The sequence below is a fragment of the Mustela nigripes genome, chromosome 9 (assembly GCF_022355385.1).
Source record: "Mustela nigripes isolate SB6536 chromosome 9, MUSNIG.SB6536, whole genome shotgun sequence".
NCBI classification, from domain to species: Eukaryota; Metazoa; Chordata; class Mammalia; order Carnivora; family Mustelidae; genus Mustela; species Mustela nigripes.
Genome location: NC_081565.1, coordinates 49527080 through 49545499, shown reverse-complemented (window position 1 = coordinate 49545499; position 18420 = coordinate 49527080). Strand labels below are relative to the sequence as shown.

General features: G+C 38.1%; 1 protein-coding gene across 1 annotated transcript in view; it reads left to right on the top strand.

Moving 5' to 3' along the window:
* Nucleotides 1–18420, top strand: part of ADAMTSL1 (ADAMTS like 1) — a 381590-nt gene that overhangs the window by 358906 nt on the left and 4264 nt on the right. The window lies entirely within an intron of this gene.

Sequence of the window (18420 nt, the reverse complement as noted above, 5' to 3'; positions counted from 1 at the left end):
CTTTTCTCCCCATCCTCATCAACACTTACTTCTTGTCTTTTTGGTACTGGCTATTCTAACAGGTATGAGGTGATATCTCACTGTGGTTTTGATTTATATTTCACGGATGCTCAGTAAGCTTGAGCACATTTTCATGACCTGTTGACCATCTGTATATCTTCTTGGGGAACATATCTATTCAGATCCTCTGCCTTTTTAAAATTGCATTTTTTGGTTTTCTGTTATTGAGTTGTAAAAGCGCTCAATGTATTTTGGATAGTAGCCCCTTAGATGATTTGCAAATATCTTCTCCCATTCAGTAGGTTGCCTTTTCATTTTGCAGATGGCTTCCTTTGCTGATGTAGTCCCACTTGTTTACTTTCCTCATGTTGCCTTTGCTTTTCATGTCAGATTCCAACACATAATTGCCAAGAATGATGTCAAAGAGCTTACTGCCTATGTGTTCTTGGATTTCTGTGATTTCAAAAATTATGTTCAAGTTTAACATTTTGAGTGCAATTTTCTTTATGATGTAAGAGTAGTTCAATTTCATTTTTTTTTATCTGGCTTTCCCAGTTTTTCCAGCACCATTTATTAAAGAGACTGTCCTTTCCCCCTGTATATTCATGGCTCCTTTGTCATAAATTGACCATATATGCATGGGTCTAATTCTGAGCTCTCTGTTCTGTTCCATTGACACATACCCTCCCCAATGTCCATAATCCCACCCCCTTCTCCCAAACCCCCTCCCCCCAGCAACCCTCAGTTTGTTTTGTGAGATTAAGAGTCACTTATGGTTTGTCTCCCTCCCAATCCCATCTTGTTTCATTTATTCTTCTCCTACCCACTTAAGCCTCCATGTTGCATCACCACTTCCTCATATCAGGGAGATCATATGATAGTTGTCTTTCTCTGCTTGACTTATTTCGCTAAGCATGATACGCTCTAGTTCCATCCACGTTGTCGCAAATGGCAAGATTTCATTTCTTTTGATGGCTGCATAGTATTCCATTGTGTATATATACCACATCTTCTTTATCCATTCATCTATTGATGGACATCTAGGTTCTTTCCATAGTTTGGCTATTGTAGACATTGCTGCTATAAACATTCGGGTGCATGTGCCCCTTTGGATCACTACATTTGTATCTTTAGGGTAAATACCCAATAGTGCAATTGCTGGGTCATAGGGCAGTTCTATTTTCAACATTTTGAGGAACCTCCATGCTGTTTTCCAGAGTGGCTGCACCAGCTTGCATTCCCACCAACAGTGTAGGAGGGTTCCCCTTTCTCCGCATCCTCGCCAGCATCTGTCATTTCCTGACTTGTTGATTTTAGCCATTCTGACTGGTGTGAGGTGATATCTCATTGTGGTTTTGATTTGTATTTCCCTGATGACGAGTGATATGGAGCACTTTTTCATGTGTCTGTTGGCCATCTGGATGTCTTCTTTGCAGAAATGTCTGTTCATGTCCTCTGCCCATTTCTTGATTGGATTATTTGTTCTTTGGGTGTTGAGTTTGCTAAGTTCTTTATAGATTCTGGACACTAGTCCTTTATCTGATATGTCGTTTGCAAATATCTTCTCCCATTCTGTCAGTTGTCTTTTGATTTTGTGAACTGTTTCCTTTGCTGTGCAAAAGCTTTTGATCTTGATGAAATCCCAATAGTTCATTTTTGCCCTTGCTTCCCTTGCCTTTTGTGTTGTTCCTAGGAAGATGTTGCTGCGGCAGAGGTCGAAGAGGTTGCTGCCCGTGTTCTCCTCAAGGATTTTGATGGATTCCTTTCGCACATTGAGGTCCTTCATCCATTTTGAGTCTATTTTTGTGTGTGGTGTAAGGAAATGGTCCAATTTCATTTTTCTGCATGTGGCTGTCCAATTTTCCCAGCACCATTTATTGAAGAGGCTGTCTTTTTTCCATTGGACATTCTTTCCTGCTTTGTCAAAGATTAGTTGACCATAGAGTTGAGGGTCTATTTCTGGGCTCTCTATTCTGTTCCATTGATCTATGTGTCTGTTTTTGTGCCAGTACCATGCTGTCTTGATGATGACAGCTTTGTAATAGAGCTTGAAATCCGGAATTGTGATGCCACCAACATTGGCTTTCTTTTTCAATATCCCTTTGGCTATTCGAGGTCTTTTCTGGTTCCATATAAATTTTAGCATTATTTTTCCATTTCTTTGAAAAAGATGGATGGTACTTTGATAGGAATTGCATTAAATGTGTAGATTGCTTTAGGTAGCATAGACATTTTCACAATATTTATTCTTCCAATCCAGGAGCATGGAACATTTTTCCATTTCTTTGTGTCTTCCTCAATTTCTTTAATGAGTACTTTATAGTTATGTTCTTATTGCCATTTTGTTTTTCTAGTTCCTTTCTGTTCATCTTCTGCTCCCTTTCCTTACAGTTTGATGGCATTCTTTAGTGTTATATGCTTAGATTCCTTTCTCTTTATTTTTTGTGTATACATTATAGGTTTTTACTTTGTAGTTACCATTGAATTCATATATAACATCCTAGGTATTTAACAGTCTATATTAATTTTATGATCACTTCAGTTCAAACATATCCTAAAGCCCCTAAATTTTTATTTCCATGCCAATTTTATGTATATTATATCATTTGCATCTTTTTATTTTGTGAATCCCTTGATTAATTTTTATAGATAATTGTAACTGATTTTACTACTTTCATGTTTTAAACTCGACACTGGCTTTCTAAGTAATTATCTACTACCTTTACTATATATTCATTTTTACCAGGAAAGTGTTTTTCTAGTATGACCCCTTCTTCCAACTTAAAAAATTCCCTTTAACATTACTTGTAAAGCTGGTTTAGTGATGAACTCTTTATTTTGCCTAGAAAACTCTCATTCTCTCCTTCAATTTTCAGCAATAACCTTGCCAAGTATTCTTTGTTGTGGATGTTTTTTCCATTCAGCACTTTGAATATGTCATGCTATGCTCTTTAGGCCTGCAAAGTTTCTGCTAAAAAAATCAGCTGATAGCCTTGAGATTTCCCTTTTATGAAATAGTTTGTTTTTTTTTTTTTTTAAGATTCTTTATCTTTCATCTTTGCCATTTTAATTATTGCATGTCTTGGTGTGAACCTCCTTAGGTTCCTCTTATTTGGGGATCTGCTTCCTAGACTTGGATGTCTAGGAAGTTTTCTGTTCCTTCCTCCTTGGAAGATCCTTAACCTGTTTTCTCACTTTTTTAATTTTTGCTCTTCAGTTTGGTTATCCAGATCTCTGAACCATTCTTCTCCATCTTCTAATCTGTTGATTCTCTTTAGCATATTTTTCATTTTAGTGCTTGAGGGTTGTTTTTGTTTTTTTTATCTTATGTCTTTTTGTTGAAATTTTCACTGAGCTCATCTCTTTTCTCAAGTCTAGTCTCTTTGCCACTATTACTTTAAACTCATTATCAGCCATATTATGTTTCATTAAAATTTTTGTCTATGGTATTATCTTGTTCTTTCATTTAAGACCTATTCCTGTCTCATTTTATCTAACGCTCTGTGTTTATTTCTGTGTATTAAGAAGGTCATCTACAGCTCCTGGTCTTAAGAGATACTGTAGTCCCCTATAACACTATTCCCCCAGGTAATCAGAACCAGTTACTCCAGGGGTAAAGGGCTGTGTGCACCCTCCTGTTCTGGCTGTGATTGCTTTAGATACATTGGTGGGTGGGACTGGCCTTGAGGCCAGCCAGCTACAATGACCTGCTTTGCCTGTTTTAAGTGCACTGGCCAGGGTTAAAGCTGTTCAGAGACCCAGCAGCAGGCACTGTGGCCATCTTGATAGGTAGGCTGGCACTCAGCTGTCTGTAATTAGCCTCTGCCACAGCTGCAGGCACACCAAAGGACAGAGTTTTCTCTCTGTGCAGCCAGCTAAGAGCTCCAGCTGCACAAACTACAGGTACCTTGGTGTGAAGGGTTTATCCATCCCCTTCCCAGGGTAGGAGTCACTGTGGAGTTGCACCAGTCCCTGCCAAGGTTGCCTGCCAGGTGCCATGGGGCAGGAGCTGCTCTAGAGGGATACCAGTCTTGGCTGGTATGTTGGGTGTGCAGAAGAATGCCAGGATGGGTCATGCAGAGCTAGCAAGGTAAATGAGGTGTTGTTAGCTGGATCCCCCAAGCATTCAGTTAGAAGATGTCAAGAAAGGGTGCCTGGGTGGCTTAGTGGGTTCAGCCTCTGCCTTTGGCTCAGGTCATGATCTCAGGGTCCTGGAATCGAGTCCCGCATCGGGCTCTCTGCTTGGCAGGAAGCCTGCTTCCTCCTCTTTCTCTCTCTCTCTGCCTGCCTCTCTGCCTACTTGTGATCTCTGTCAAATAAATAAATAAAATCTTAAAAAAAAAAAAAAAAAAGATGTCAAGAAAAATGGTGCCCACAGCACTTTTTTTTTCCCAGATAAATCTGCAAATCCCTGCTCCTCCAGCACATTCTATGATTAGTCAATTAACATTCTAAGATTAGTCAATAAACTTCAAATATACTACAGTTGCTTTTCAAACAGCTGCTTCTGTGCTTGTCTTAGGCCAGTTATTTAGCATGTTGGCTCTTTAAAGACAGGGACTCAGTTCTCTATCACCCTCCTGCTCTCCTAGAGCTAAGCCTGGTAATTTGTTTTTAAGATTTTTTTTAAAATTTGACAGAGAGCACAAGCAAGGGAAGCAGCAGAGGGAGAGGGAGAAGCAAACTACCCGCTGAGCAGGGAGCCCGATGCAGGACTAGATCCCAGGCCACTAGGATCACGACCTGAGCCGAGGGCAGACCCAGCCTACTGTGCCACCCAGGTGTCCCTAAGTCTGCTGATTTTCAAAGACAGACTGTACATCCAGTGCTGGTCTCCAGGGTCAGGGGTACCTAGTGTGGGGTCTGATCCCTCTCACTTCTCCATGCTTATGATGTCCCTCTCATTTGTGGTTAGTCACACTGGGGGTTTAGTTCCTGACTGCCCCTCCTACGCTTTTTTTAATTAACATATAATGTATTATTAGCCCCAGGGGTACAGGCCTATGAATCACCAGGTTTACAAACTTCACAGCACTCACCCTAGCACATACCTTCCCCAATGTCCATAACCCCACCACCCTCTCCCTAGCTCCCTGCCCCTGGCAACCCTCAGTTTGTTTTGTGAGATTGAGTCTTTTATAGTTTGTCTCCCTCCCGATCCCATCTTGTTTCATTTATTCTTTTCCTACCCCAAACCCCCCATGTTGCCTCTCAACTTCCTCAAATCAGGGAGATGATAATTGTCTTTCTCCGATTGACTTATTTTGCTCAGCATAGTACCCTCTAGTTCCACCCATATCATTGCAAATGGCAAGATTTCATTTTTTTTGATGGCTTCATAGTATTCCATTGTATATATACATATACCACATCTTTATCCATTCATCTGTTGATGGACATCTAGGTTCTTTCCATAGCTTCACTATTGTGGACATTGCTGCTATAAACATTCAGGTACACGTGCCCCTTCGGATCTCTCCTACCCTTTTTGATGTGCCCTTCTCTCCATGACTAGCTGTGGAAGCAGTCTTCGGGTTGTTTACACAGTTAGTTGCATAAATGTAATTGTTGTTTCAATGTGTCCATGGGAGGATCTTCCCACGCCACATCTTCCAAATCAAGAGTAGAAGTCCCTCCTAAATGCCTTTTAAACAAGATACACAGCAGGTCCTCATAATGGTGCAAATCTGGCCAGCCCCCTAGGAAGAGGCACTGCTGCACTGTGACTCTAAGTAGGAAGAGTAGCAAGGCCTCCACAAGAATTGGTTTGCTTGTTAGCTGACATGAGCCAGACTCCTTATGCCTAAGTCTAAGACAAACAGCCTCTGTCACCCAGTTGTTTCTGCCCACTTTGTTGAGAGTTGGTTTTTTTTTTTCCAAAGATTTCATTTATTTATTTGACAGAGAGAGAGCACAAGTAGGCATAGAGGCAGGCAGAGAGAGAGAGAGAGGAGGAAGCAGGCTCCCTGCCGAGCAGAGAGCCCGACGCAGGACTCGATCCCAGGACCCTGAGATCATGACCTGAGCCGAAGGCAGTGGCTTAACCCACTGAGCCACCCAGGCGCCCCTTGTTGAGAGTTTTTAAATCACAAATGGGATATTGACTTTTGTTGGATACTTTCTTTTGCATCTATTGAGTCCATCTATTGAAGGACTTTTATCCTTCATTTTGTTAATGTGGTGTGCCATACTAATTGATTTGCAGATGTTGAACCATACTTACATCCTTGGAATAAATCCTCACTGATTGTGGTGCATGATCTTTTCAGTGTATTTTTGGTTTGCTAATATTTTGTTGAGGATTTTGGCATCTATGTTCATCAGAGATTCTTGTGTCCTTTTCTGGTGTTAGTAATGCAGGTCTTATAAAATGAGTTTGAAAGCATTCACTCCTCTTAGAGTTTCAGGTAAAGGTTGAAAAGGATTATTATTTCTGCTTTGAATGTCTGGTAGATTTCACCGATGAAGCTATTTGGTCCTGGACTTTTGTTTATTGGGAGGTTTTGATTACTAATAAAGAGATCAAACTAATAATCAATCTGTTCAGGTTTTTTTCTCTTTTTTTCAGGAATCAGTCTTGGTTTGTAGAAATTCATTTCTTCTGGGTTGTCTAATTTGTTGAAGTTTTATAATAATAGTCTCATAATCTTTTATATTTTTTGTGTTATCAGTTGTAACAGCTATTTCATTTCTGATTTTCAGTCTTCTAGTTTTTGGTGATGCTAGCTAAAGGTTTGTCAGGTTTTGTGGTTTTTTTTTTCAAAGAACGAAATTTTAGTTTCATAATCTTTTCTGTTTCTACTCTGCTCATTGTTATTTCTTTCTACCCACTAACTTTGGGCATCATTTGTTCATTTTCTGTTCTTTGAATGTAAAGTTAGGTTGTTTGAGATTTTTGTTTTTCGAGGTTGGCATTTAGTGCTATGAAATTTCCTCTTTGAACCATTTTTGTGGCATCCCTTAAGTTTTGGTATGTTACATTTCCATTTGTCTCCAAGTTTTTATTCTCTTTTAATATCTTCTTTGACCCCTTAGTTGTTCAATAACATCTTTAATCCTTACATATTTGTGAAGTTTCCACAAAACTTCCAAGAAAATTTTCCAAGAAAATTTGTGAATTTTCTTGGCCTAGTATATGATTTATCGTGGAGAATGTTTCACATGTAGTTCAGAGTGCACACACACACATCTGTCAAGTCCATTTGGTCAAAAATGTTGTTTAAAAATGTTTCATTACTGATTTTCTTTATGGATGATTTATCCGTTCATGTTAAGTGGGGTGTTAAAGTCCCCACTACTGTATTACTGTCAGTTTCTTCCTTTAGATCTGTTAATATTTGCTTTATATATATAGGTATTCCTATGTTGGGTGTGTAAGTATTTACAAATGATATGTAATGCCAATCTTTGTTCTCAAATGTGTTTTGCCTGCTCTAAGCACAGCAACCAGTGCTCTCCTTTGGTTTCCATGTACATGGATTATTTTTTCCATCCATTCACTTTCAGTGTGTCTTTGCTTCTGAAGTGAGGTTCTTAGGGGCAGCATTTAGATGGGTCTTGGTTTTTTTCGTCCATTAAATCATGCTGTGTTTTAATTAGAGCATTTATAACAGATTCACACTTAACATAATTGGTATGTTTGTACTTACTGCTTTTTTATAGTTCCTATCTCTTCCTTTCTTCCTTTGTGGTTTGATGACTTTATTGATATGCTTTGATTTCTTTACTTTTTGTGTATCCACCACAGGCTTTTGTTTTGTGGTTACCATGAGGTGTACATATAGCAGCATATCTATAGCAATCTTTAAGTTCATAACAATTTAAGTTTGATTCTATTCTAAAGCTCTTTTTACTCTCTCCCCATTTTGTTTTTCATGTGATATTTTACATATTTTTAACTAATTATTGCAGTTATTTTTACTACTTTTGTCTTTTACACTTCATCTAGGTTTAAGTATCAATCCACTACTTTTTCTGTATATTTACCTTTACCCGTGAGTTTTTACTTTCATGTTTTCAGTTACTAATTAGTGTCCTGTGTTTTTAGCATGAAGCTAACCCTTTGATATTTTTTCTTCTTTTGCTACTGAAGATGTTTTTATGAAATATATCCTCTTTTAACATTTGTTCTAAGGCTGATTGATGGTGAATTCCTTTAGCTTTTGTCTGTCTGAAAAAATAACTTTGCTAGGTAGAGTATTCCTGGTTGGAAGTTTTTTCTTTCTGCCAGGTGCAGGTCAGAAGACAATGACACAGTATATGTCAATGTTTTTGCTAAAAAAAAAATAAATAAATTTGCTGATAGTCTTATCAGAGTTTCCTGATATGCTTGTTGGGGTCTTTTTTCTTACTATTTTTAATAGTCTCCTTATCTTTAACTTTTGACATATTAATTATAATGGGTCTTAGTGTGGGTCTCTTTAGATTCATCTTCTTTGGAATTCTTGGGGTTTCCTGGCTCTGATTATCTGGTTCCTTTCTTCTTTCCCCAGGTTAGATTTCTTAAAGTAAGTTTTCTTCTCCTTTTTCTCTCTGCTCCTTCTTTATCCTCTGTGATGGAAATATTGGTTCACCTTCTGTTGTCCCGTAAGTCTTGTAACTGTCTTCGCAGTTATTTCATTCTTTTTGCTCCTCTGATGAGTTCCACTGCCTGTTTTTGAAGTGACTGGTCCTTCTGCTTCATCTAGTGTGTTGTTGAACCCCTCTAGTATATTTATCAGTTTTACTTACTGTGTTCTTCAGCTCTTTCACTTCTATCTCTTTTTGAAGTTTCTCACAGTGTTGATCTATCTTTGTTCATCCATGCTGGATTTCTAAAAGCTTTAAGGTGATGCCAGTGTTATGGGTCCAAGGACCACCCTTTGAAGAATAGCAAGACTTGAAGTATTACAATCTCACAATCCTGTTGATATTTTCCTATTGGTGATAGAGTTGGGATGTGCTTCAAGCTATGGATGCCCTTCAAACCTCCACCTTCCACTCCTGTGAGAATGAAAATGGTAATTGTCTCTGACAAGAAAATCCTTTCAGAATAGTGTCATGCAAATATCTATTCTTTCATGTGCCTACCTCTTTAAAGTCTAAAACTAAGACCATTTTCTCAGCTCTAACATCATGGCTTTACGTAATACTTCAACTTTCTTCTTTTAACCTGACATACATTTATGAGGCACCTGTCTTGGGTGGGGGATGTGTTCTATTCAAGCATATATGAAGGAATGAAACTGAAAACAGCCCCAGAACGTTTGAAATAGAAACATGGCTGGACAACAGGTGCCAGATCATGAGTCATCTTGTATGCTCTAGGAGGAGTTTAGATTTTATTATGAATGCCACCTGGTTGGCTTTTAAAAGATTATATATTTAGCAGCATAGTATTGAGAAATGACAAGACTGGAGAAAAGAAACTGAATCTACTGGAGAAATGGTGCTAAAAGCAATGAAAGCAATGGAACTGGAGAGATCTCATAGAAGAGATTCTATCAAAGTATGAGACCCATGACTTCAGTAGTGCTTGGATATCATAGAGGAGGAGGAAACGGACACATGTGTAAATGGACTGAACAACTAGGTAGGAAAACAGAAATAAGAGGGTGAATTGGGTAAGAAATTGTTTTGAACATGTTTAATATGTGTAATATCCAATTAGATATTTTCACTCAGCAGTTGGATGTAGAGGAGGGAAAGCAGGAGATGAAGAAAGGCACAGGCTAGAACCTTTGGGAACACTAATTAATGGGCAGAAACAGAAGCAGGGAAAAGATAATTTAATGAGTAGAAAAAAAATATATTCACAAAAAGTAACAAAGGAGTTTCCAGAAGGGAAAGAAGGATCTAGGTATCAAAATGGATCAGAAAGAACAAACAAGAAAAGGTAAACATTATCTGGTACTCAAGGAAACTTGAGTGACAGTTACTGGCAACCTGTGAAGAGCAGTTTCAGCGTGTCAATGGGCACAAGTCAAATCAGCAGTGAGTAATTTCCAGTTGTAGTCAAGGAACATTAGCAAAATGACTAGATGTACTAGGTAGCCCTAAGTTCCCATTCCCCCATAAAAACATTAAAAACATTAAAAACCAACCAGAAACTGGCTGAAATTACCCTAGAGGAGTAAAAGCCCATAATAACCAAGCAAACGCTGAAATTAAAATCTACCTTCAAAAAAGCATTCTCATTCATCCTTCCCCACCCTCTCCTCAGCATGGCACAGTCTCAGCCCAAAGGCATCAGCAGTTCATTTCCCTCCCTCCATCCATAAGGAGTACAGAAAAGCCTATCTGCAGTGTTCTAACCTAGCGGGGAACCACCTAAAGGAAGGGTCTCTTCTCAATTAAGATCTCAAGCGGTGGGGAGGCAGCCACTGCTTGTGAAAGCTGAAGGGGGACTACAGACCTGCAGACACCTGGGCCAAGAAATTATAAAGACATTAAATAGACCACCAAAGGCCCTGAGGACGTGGGGTGAGATGCCTTAGGAAATAAAGACATTAGAAAGGAGACATATTAAGAAAACTACATGCAAGGCCCAGGCAAGACACATGATCACAGTAAAGACCTGAACATAACCTAAGCTTTCATTGCAGGCTGATGCCTAGGCTCAGAGCACACCCAGCTAATCAATGAAGGAGTGCCCAGGCACAGAGTCTGTGTACAAAAACTGGGAGAGATGTTTTTTCAACTGTTATTTAAGAAGAAAAATTCACAAATATTGGGAAAATACCTTGAAACAAGTGAAAATGCAGGATGCAGAAGACACAGTGCTCAGAGAAAAAGAATGTATTTATAAATGCTTACATTAAAAAAGAAAGACTTCCAAAAACAACCCAACTTCTGGTGTTAAAGAAATAAAACAAAAGCAAACTATTCAAAGCTGCTAGAAGAAAGGAAATAATAAAGACAATAATATCTGTAAATAAAAGAAAAATCAATGAAACCAAAAGTTGGTTCTTCCAGAAGATCTACAAGATGAACCAACTTTTAGCTACATTAAGGGGGGAAAAAAAAACCCAGAAAATTCAAATTATTAAAATCTGAAATAAAAGTGGTAATACATTAGTACTATGAACAGTGGTACACCAACAAACTGAATACCCTAGATGCAACAGACAATTTCCTAGAAACACACAAAATAAGACCACATTGTAAGGAAGTAAAAATACACATAGACCTGTAACTAATAGGGAAATCCAATCGGTAAGAAAAGCCCTGGCCCAGATGTCCTCACTGGTGAATTCTACCTAATATTTAAGAATTTATACCTACATTTATCCCTCCTAAAAATTGAAAGGGAAGGAGTACTAGCACTCCCTAACTGGTTCTGTGAGGCCAGGATTATTCTGATACCAAAGCCAGAGGAAGACAATACAAGAAAAACTAACAATAGCAAATGAAGTATAGGGGCATATTAAAAGGATTACAAACCTTCAGGTAGGATTTATTCTTGTAATATAAGGATGGTTCAACATATAATAACCATGATAATACCATTATACCATATTAAAATGATAAAAGGAAAAAAACCGCATGATCTCAACGGATGCAGAAAAAGCCTTTGATGAAATTCAAAATTCTTTTGTGATAAAAACTCAAAAAACTAGTAATAAAAAGAAACTACCTCAAAATAATAAACACCATAGGAACACCTGGGTGGCTCAGTCATTAAGCGTCTGCCTTTGGCTCCGGTCCTAATCCTAGGGTTCTGGGATTGAGCCCCACATTGGGCTCCCTGCCCCTGCCTGGCAGGAAGCCTGCTTCTCCCTTCTTCCACTCTCTCTGCTTGCGTTTGCTCTCTCACTGTGTCTCTGTCAAATAAAGAAAATCTTTTAAAATAATAATAATAAACACCATAGATGAAAAACCCACAGCTAAAAAAACCCATAGCTATCACAGTCAGTAGAGAAGACTAAAAACTTTCCCTATTAAGATGAGGAAGAAGACAAGAATGCAATGTTCACCACTTCCATTCAACATAGTATTTGAAGTTCAGAGTGATTAGGCAAGAAAAAGAAAAGTCACACAAGTTAGAAAAGAAGTGAAATTATCTCTGTTATAGATGACACAATCTCTTCTGTAAAAACCCTAAAAATCCCAATACCAACACCAGAAGAAACCTCTTGGAGCTAATAAATGAACTCAACAAAGTTGCAAGATACAAAAATCAATAGAAATCAGTTGCATATCTATATATGAATTATGATCTAAAATTATGTATTCCTTATATATTTTATATATAATTTGATATATAGCATGATATATAATATATATACAACATATATTTCAAGTTATATAAGAAAATCATACTACTCAGCCATCAAAATGAAATGTTGCCATTTGCAACAACATGGACAGAACTAGAATATATTATGCTAAGTAAAATAAGTTAATCAGAGAAAGACAAATACCATACAGTTTCCTCATATATGGAATTTAAGAAACAAAAGAGGTGAACATTCAGGAAGGGGAACAAAAGAGGGGGGGGGAACAAATCATGAGAGACTCTTAACTATAGAAAACAGGGTTGATGGAAGGAGGTCTTTGGGGAATGGGATAGATGGACAATAGGTATTAAGGAAGGTATTTGTTTGGATAAGGACTGGGTGGTTATGATGAACCACTGAACTCTACTGCTGAAACCAATGTTGAACTGTAGGTCAACTAACCAAAATTTAAAAAAATAAACTTAGCTCTAAAGTGCCAGAAACAAAAAAGAACAGCATTCTACTTATAAACTTAACCAAGGAGGTGAAAGACTTGTACACTGAAAACTACAAAACATTACTAAAAGAAATTAAAGATGACCAAAAGAAACGAAAGAACATCCTGTGTTCATGGACTAGAAAACTTATTAAGATGTCAGTATAGCTCAAATTGATCCAGAGATTCAAAATCCCAAGAACTTTATGCAGAAATAAGAAAATCCAACCAAAAATTCAGATGGAGTATCAAGAGACTGAATATCCAAAAAAAAAAAAAAAAAAAAAAAAAAAAAAAAAAAAAAAATTTCTTGAAAAAGAACAAAGTTAGAGGCTTCACACTTCCTGATACCAAACTTACTACAAAGCTACAGTAATCAAAACAGTGTAGTTCTGGCATACAGTGCAAGGGAATGGAATAGAGAGCCCAGAAATAAACCTTTGTATATATGACCAGATGAAGTGTGCCAGGATCATTCAATGAGGAAAAATACAGCTTTTCAACAAATGGCGCTGAGAAAACTGGGTAAATACATGCTAGAGAAGAAAGTTGGATCCTTATTTTAATTATGTGCCAAAATTAACTTGAAATGGATCAAAGACTTAAATGTTAGGGTTAAAAGTATAAACTCTAAAAAGAAATGAAGAAGCTTCATAATACTGGCTTGGCCATGTTTTTTTTTGAAAGGACACAAAAAGCACAATTAATCAAATAAAAATTGGATCAACTGGATGTCATCAAAATTGAAAGCTTGTCTTCATCAAAGGACACTATCCCCACAGAATGTGAGAAAATACTTACAAATCATAAATCTGATGAAGGATTAATATCCAAAATATAAAGAAGAGAACTACAATTTAACAAAACACAAAACCTAGAATAAACATTTCTCCAAAGAAGACGTACAAATGGACAATACACACATAAAAAGATGTTCAACATCACTAGCAATTAGAGAAATGCAAATTAAAATTATAATGAGATGCCACTTCATTATTTTTAAAAGTAAAATTAAATAACAAGCGTTGGTGGAAATGTGGGGAAATTGGAACTTTATGCACTATTGGTGGTAATGTAAAATGGTACAGCTACTGTAGAAACCAGTGTAGCAGTTTCTCAAAATACTGAACATAGAATTCCATAAGATCCAGCAATTTCACTACTAGATGCACACTCAAAACTACTGAAAGCAAGTATTTGAACAAATATATTTGTACAAATATATGTACACTAATGTTCACAAGTAGCATCACAATAGCCTAAAGGCACAAACAACCAAAAATCCATTGACAGACGGTTGGATAAACAGATGTAGTATATACTTACAATAGAGTATTAGCCAGCCTTTAAAAGGATTGAAATTCTATACATGCTACAATAGAAATGAACCTTAAGAACATTAACTGAAAGCTAGGCACAAGTAAATTACACTCCAGTATCCCTGCTGAACATAGATACAAAGACCCCCAGCAAAATTTTCACCAGCTAAATTCAAAAATATATAAAAAGAATCCTACAGCTTGAGCAGATGCAGTTTACCTCAGATGCAAGGATAGTTCAACATCCGCAAATTGATCAATGTGATACATACACCATGTTCAACAAAACGAAGGATAAAAATCATATCTCAATAGATGCAGAAAAACCATCTGACAAAATTCAGTACCCATTCATAATACAAAAAAAAAAAAAAAACTTTAAAAAGTAGGTAAAAGGGAACTAGAGGGTATTATGCTTAGTGAAATAAATCAGAGAAAGACAGTTATATGATCTCCCTGATATGAGGAAGTTGAGAGGCAACATGGGAGGTTTGGGAGTAGGAGAAGAATAAATGAAACAAGATGGGATCGGGAGGGAGACAAACCATAAGAGACTCTTAATCTCACAAAACAAACTGAGGGTTGCCGGGGGGAGGGGGTAGGGAGAGGGTAGCTGGGTTATGGACATTGGGTAGGGTATGTGATATGATGAGTGCTGTGAAGTGTGTAAACCTGGCAATTCACAGACCTGTACCCCTGGGGCTAATAATACATTGTATGCTGATTTTAAAAAAAAAAATCTTTTAAGTTCATTGGAGGGGGAAAAAATGGGTAAAAGGGGATGTACATCAGCATAATAAAGGCCATATATGACAAGTCCACAGCTAACATCTTCCTCAATGGTACAAAACTGAAAACCTTTCTTCCAAGATCAGAAACAAGAGAAGGACACCCACTCTCCCCATCTTTTACATAGGATAAGAAGTCCTAGCTAGAACAATTAAGAAATAAAAGGCATCCAAAATTAAAAAAGGAAAAGTAAAAATGACATGCTACTGTGTATAGAAAACCCTAAGGACTCTATCAAAACCTATTATAATAAGCAAATTCAGTAAGTTGCAGGATACAACATCAACATACAAAAATCGGCACCAAACTATCGAAGAGAAATGAAGAAAACAATCCCAGTTACAATTGCATTAAAATGAAAAATATACCTAGGAATACATTTAACCAAGGAGGTGATCATTGAAAACTAGAAAACATTTGTGAAAGAATTGAAGATGACACAAATAAATGGAGAGATATTCTGTGCTTATGGATTGGAAAAATGAATATTGATAGAAGGTCCATATTGCCCAAAGCAACATACAGATGAAATGCAATCCCTATCAAAATTCCAATGGCATTTTTCACAGAACTAGAACAAATAATCCTAAAATTTCTATGAAACTACAAAACAAAACAAATAGCCAAAACAATCTTAAGACAAAAAAGCTGGAGGGCCCATGATCCCTAATTTCAAACTCGATTAAAAAGCTACAGGCAATGGGGGGCCTGGGTGGCTCAGTTGTTTAAGTGGCCGTCCAGCTCAGGTCCCAGAGTCCTGGGATCAAGCCCTACATCAGACTCCCTGCCCAGCTGGGAGTCTGCTTCTCTTTCTGACCCTCCCCCATCTTGTACTTTCTCTCTCTCTCTCTCTCAAATAAATGAAAAAGAAAAAAAGCTTATCAAAACAGTATACAGTGTTGGCATAAAAACAGACATTGATCAATTGCACAAAACAGAAACCCAGAATTAAACTGCTATATATATGGTCAACGAGTTTTCTACAAAGACAGAAGAATAGGTGGTAAGGAAAGGACAGTCTCTAATAAATAAGGTTGGGAAAACTAGGCAGCCACATACAAAAGAAGGAAAATTAACCACAATCTTACCCCATACACAAAAATTAACTCATGGATTAAAGACTTGAACATCTGAAACCATAAAATTCTTATCACAAAACATAAGCAGGTGCACCTGGGTGGCTCAGTCGGTTAAGCATCTGACTCTAGATTTCGGCTAAGGTCATGACCTCAGTGTCATGAGATCAAACCCTGTGTTGGACTTCACACTGAGCGTGGAGCCTACTTGAGATTCTCTCTCTCTCTCCCTCTGCCCCTCCCCCCATTTGTACTCTTTCTCTCTCAAAAAAAAAAAATAGGTAATAAGGTCCTTTGATATAAGCATTACTGGTTTTCTTTTTTAATCTGACATGAAAAGCAAAAACTACAAGAGCAAAAATAAGCAATACAACATCATACTAAAAGCTTCTATACAGCAAAGGAAAGCATCAACAAAATAAAAAGGCAAGCTACTGAATGGGAGAAAATATTTGCTAATCGTAAATCTAATAAGGAGCTACTATCCAAAATAAATAATGAGGGGGACCTGGGTGGCTCAGTTGGTTAAGCAACTGCCTTCAGCTCAGGTCATGATCCTAGAGTCCCAGGATTAAGTCCTGCATTGGGTTCCCAGTTCAGCAGGGAGTCTGCTTCTCCCTCAGACTCTCGCCCCTTTCACGCTGTCTCACTCACGCTCTCTCTCTCTCTCAAATAAATAAAACCTTTAAGATCTGTGTGTGTGTGTGTGTGTATCTTTATATAAGGAATTATTGTGACTCAATAGCAAAAAAAAAAAAAAAAATTTTAATGTGTGGAAGATCTGGATAGATATTTTTCCCAAAAGATATATAGATGGCCAACAGGTACATGAAAATGCATCTTAGTACATGATCACTACTTGTCAAGAAAATGCAAATCAAAACCACAATGAGCTATTACTTCACATCTGTTAAAATGGTTATTATCAAAAAGACAACAGCGGGGTGCCTGGGTGGCTCAGTGGGTTAAGCCGCTGCCTTCAGCTCAGGTCATGATCTCAGGGTCCTGGGATCGAGTCCCGCATCGGGCTCTCTGCTCAGCAGGGGGCCTGCTTCTCTCTCTCTCTCTCTCTCTCTCTCTCTCTGCCTGCCTCTCCGTCTACTTGTGATCTCTCTCTGTCAAATAAATAAAATCTTTAAAAAAATAAAAATAAAAAAATAAAAATTTTTTAAAAAAGACAACAGCTGTTGGCAAGGATATGGAGAAAAGATAACTCCTGTACACTGTTGGTGGGAATATAAATTGATGCAGTCACTATGGAAAACAGCAGGGTTATTCCTCAAAAAATGGACGACAGACCTGCCATATGAACCAGCAATTCCACTTCTGGGTAGAATTTATCCAAAGAAAATGAAAATGCTAACTCAAAAAGACATATGTACCCCCATATTCACTGCATTATTTATAACAAACATGCACACAATCTACATGGCCATCAGTGGATGAATGGATAGAATAAGTGTGATATATAGAGATAATATGTACCATGGATGCTATTTCATGTATGCGTGTGTGTGTGTGTGTGTATATATATATATATATATATATATATATATATATATCATAGATTATTATTCAACCATAAAGAATGAAATCTTGCCATTTGTGATAACATAAACAGATCTTGAGGGCATTAGGCTAAATGAAAGAAGATACATACCATATGCTTTCTCCTACATGTGGAATCTAAGACACACAGAATAGATAGTAGTTGCAAGAAGCAGGGAATTAGAGGGTGAGAGAAATGGTTGAAGGGGGTCAAAAATAAAAAAAAATTTGTGAAATATTTCTGCTTATCATTTTGAAGGTGAACACCTCCCCCATGGACCCCTGTAGCCCAAAGATCCCCCAAGAGCTTTTTTTCTAAAGTGACCTGTCAGGGCTGGCTGTCCACTTACTCTACTCAAGTAGCAGACGCTGGCTAAGGGCCCGCTGCTGTCTCGCTTATGAGGACACTGTTAGGCAGGCGGGGTGTTTCCTGTGGCGGTCGGACCCTGGTGACTCTGGGAGAAGCTTAGCCACCGCGAGCAGCAAAAGGCCCTGAGCAGGGATTGACTACACATACCTAAGTCTACTTCCATTTAACCGCACTGGGTCTAACCTGGAAACAATGAAGCCGAAGAAAGCAAAGAAATGATGGGACTGGCTAATCTGAATGAATTTAGCAAGAAAATAACCAACCACAATGCCCCATGGACTGAAGGGGCACCTGGAGGGCTTTCTGCCTGAAAGCTGACCACACCACGTTCTTAGTGCTTTCTGCCAAGACCCCTTTGATGGGGTTCATCTGGGAAGGGAGCGCACGTGCTCTGACTGGCTCTACACGACCATTAGCCGTTTGCTAACAGAATGCTTACTGACCACAGGAGAGCTAACCATTAATGCCATGGCACAAAGAAAAGAAAGCATGCCAGTGAACGTCCTTTAGGTGACACACAGAAGGGCAAGACAAATGATGGGAAGGCCCCAGACAAAACACGCTGAGGGGGGGCGCCTGGGTGGCTCAGTGGGTTAAGCCGCTGCCTTCGGCTCAGGTCATGATC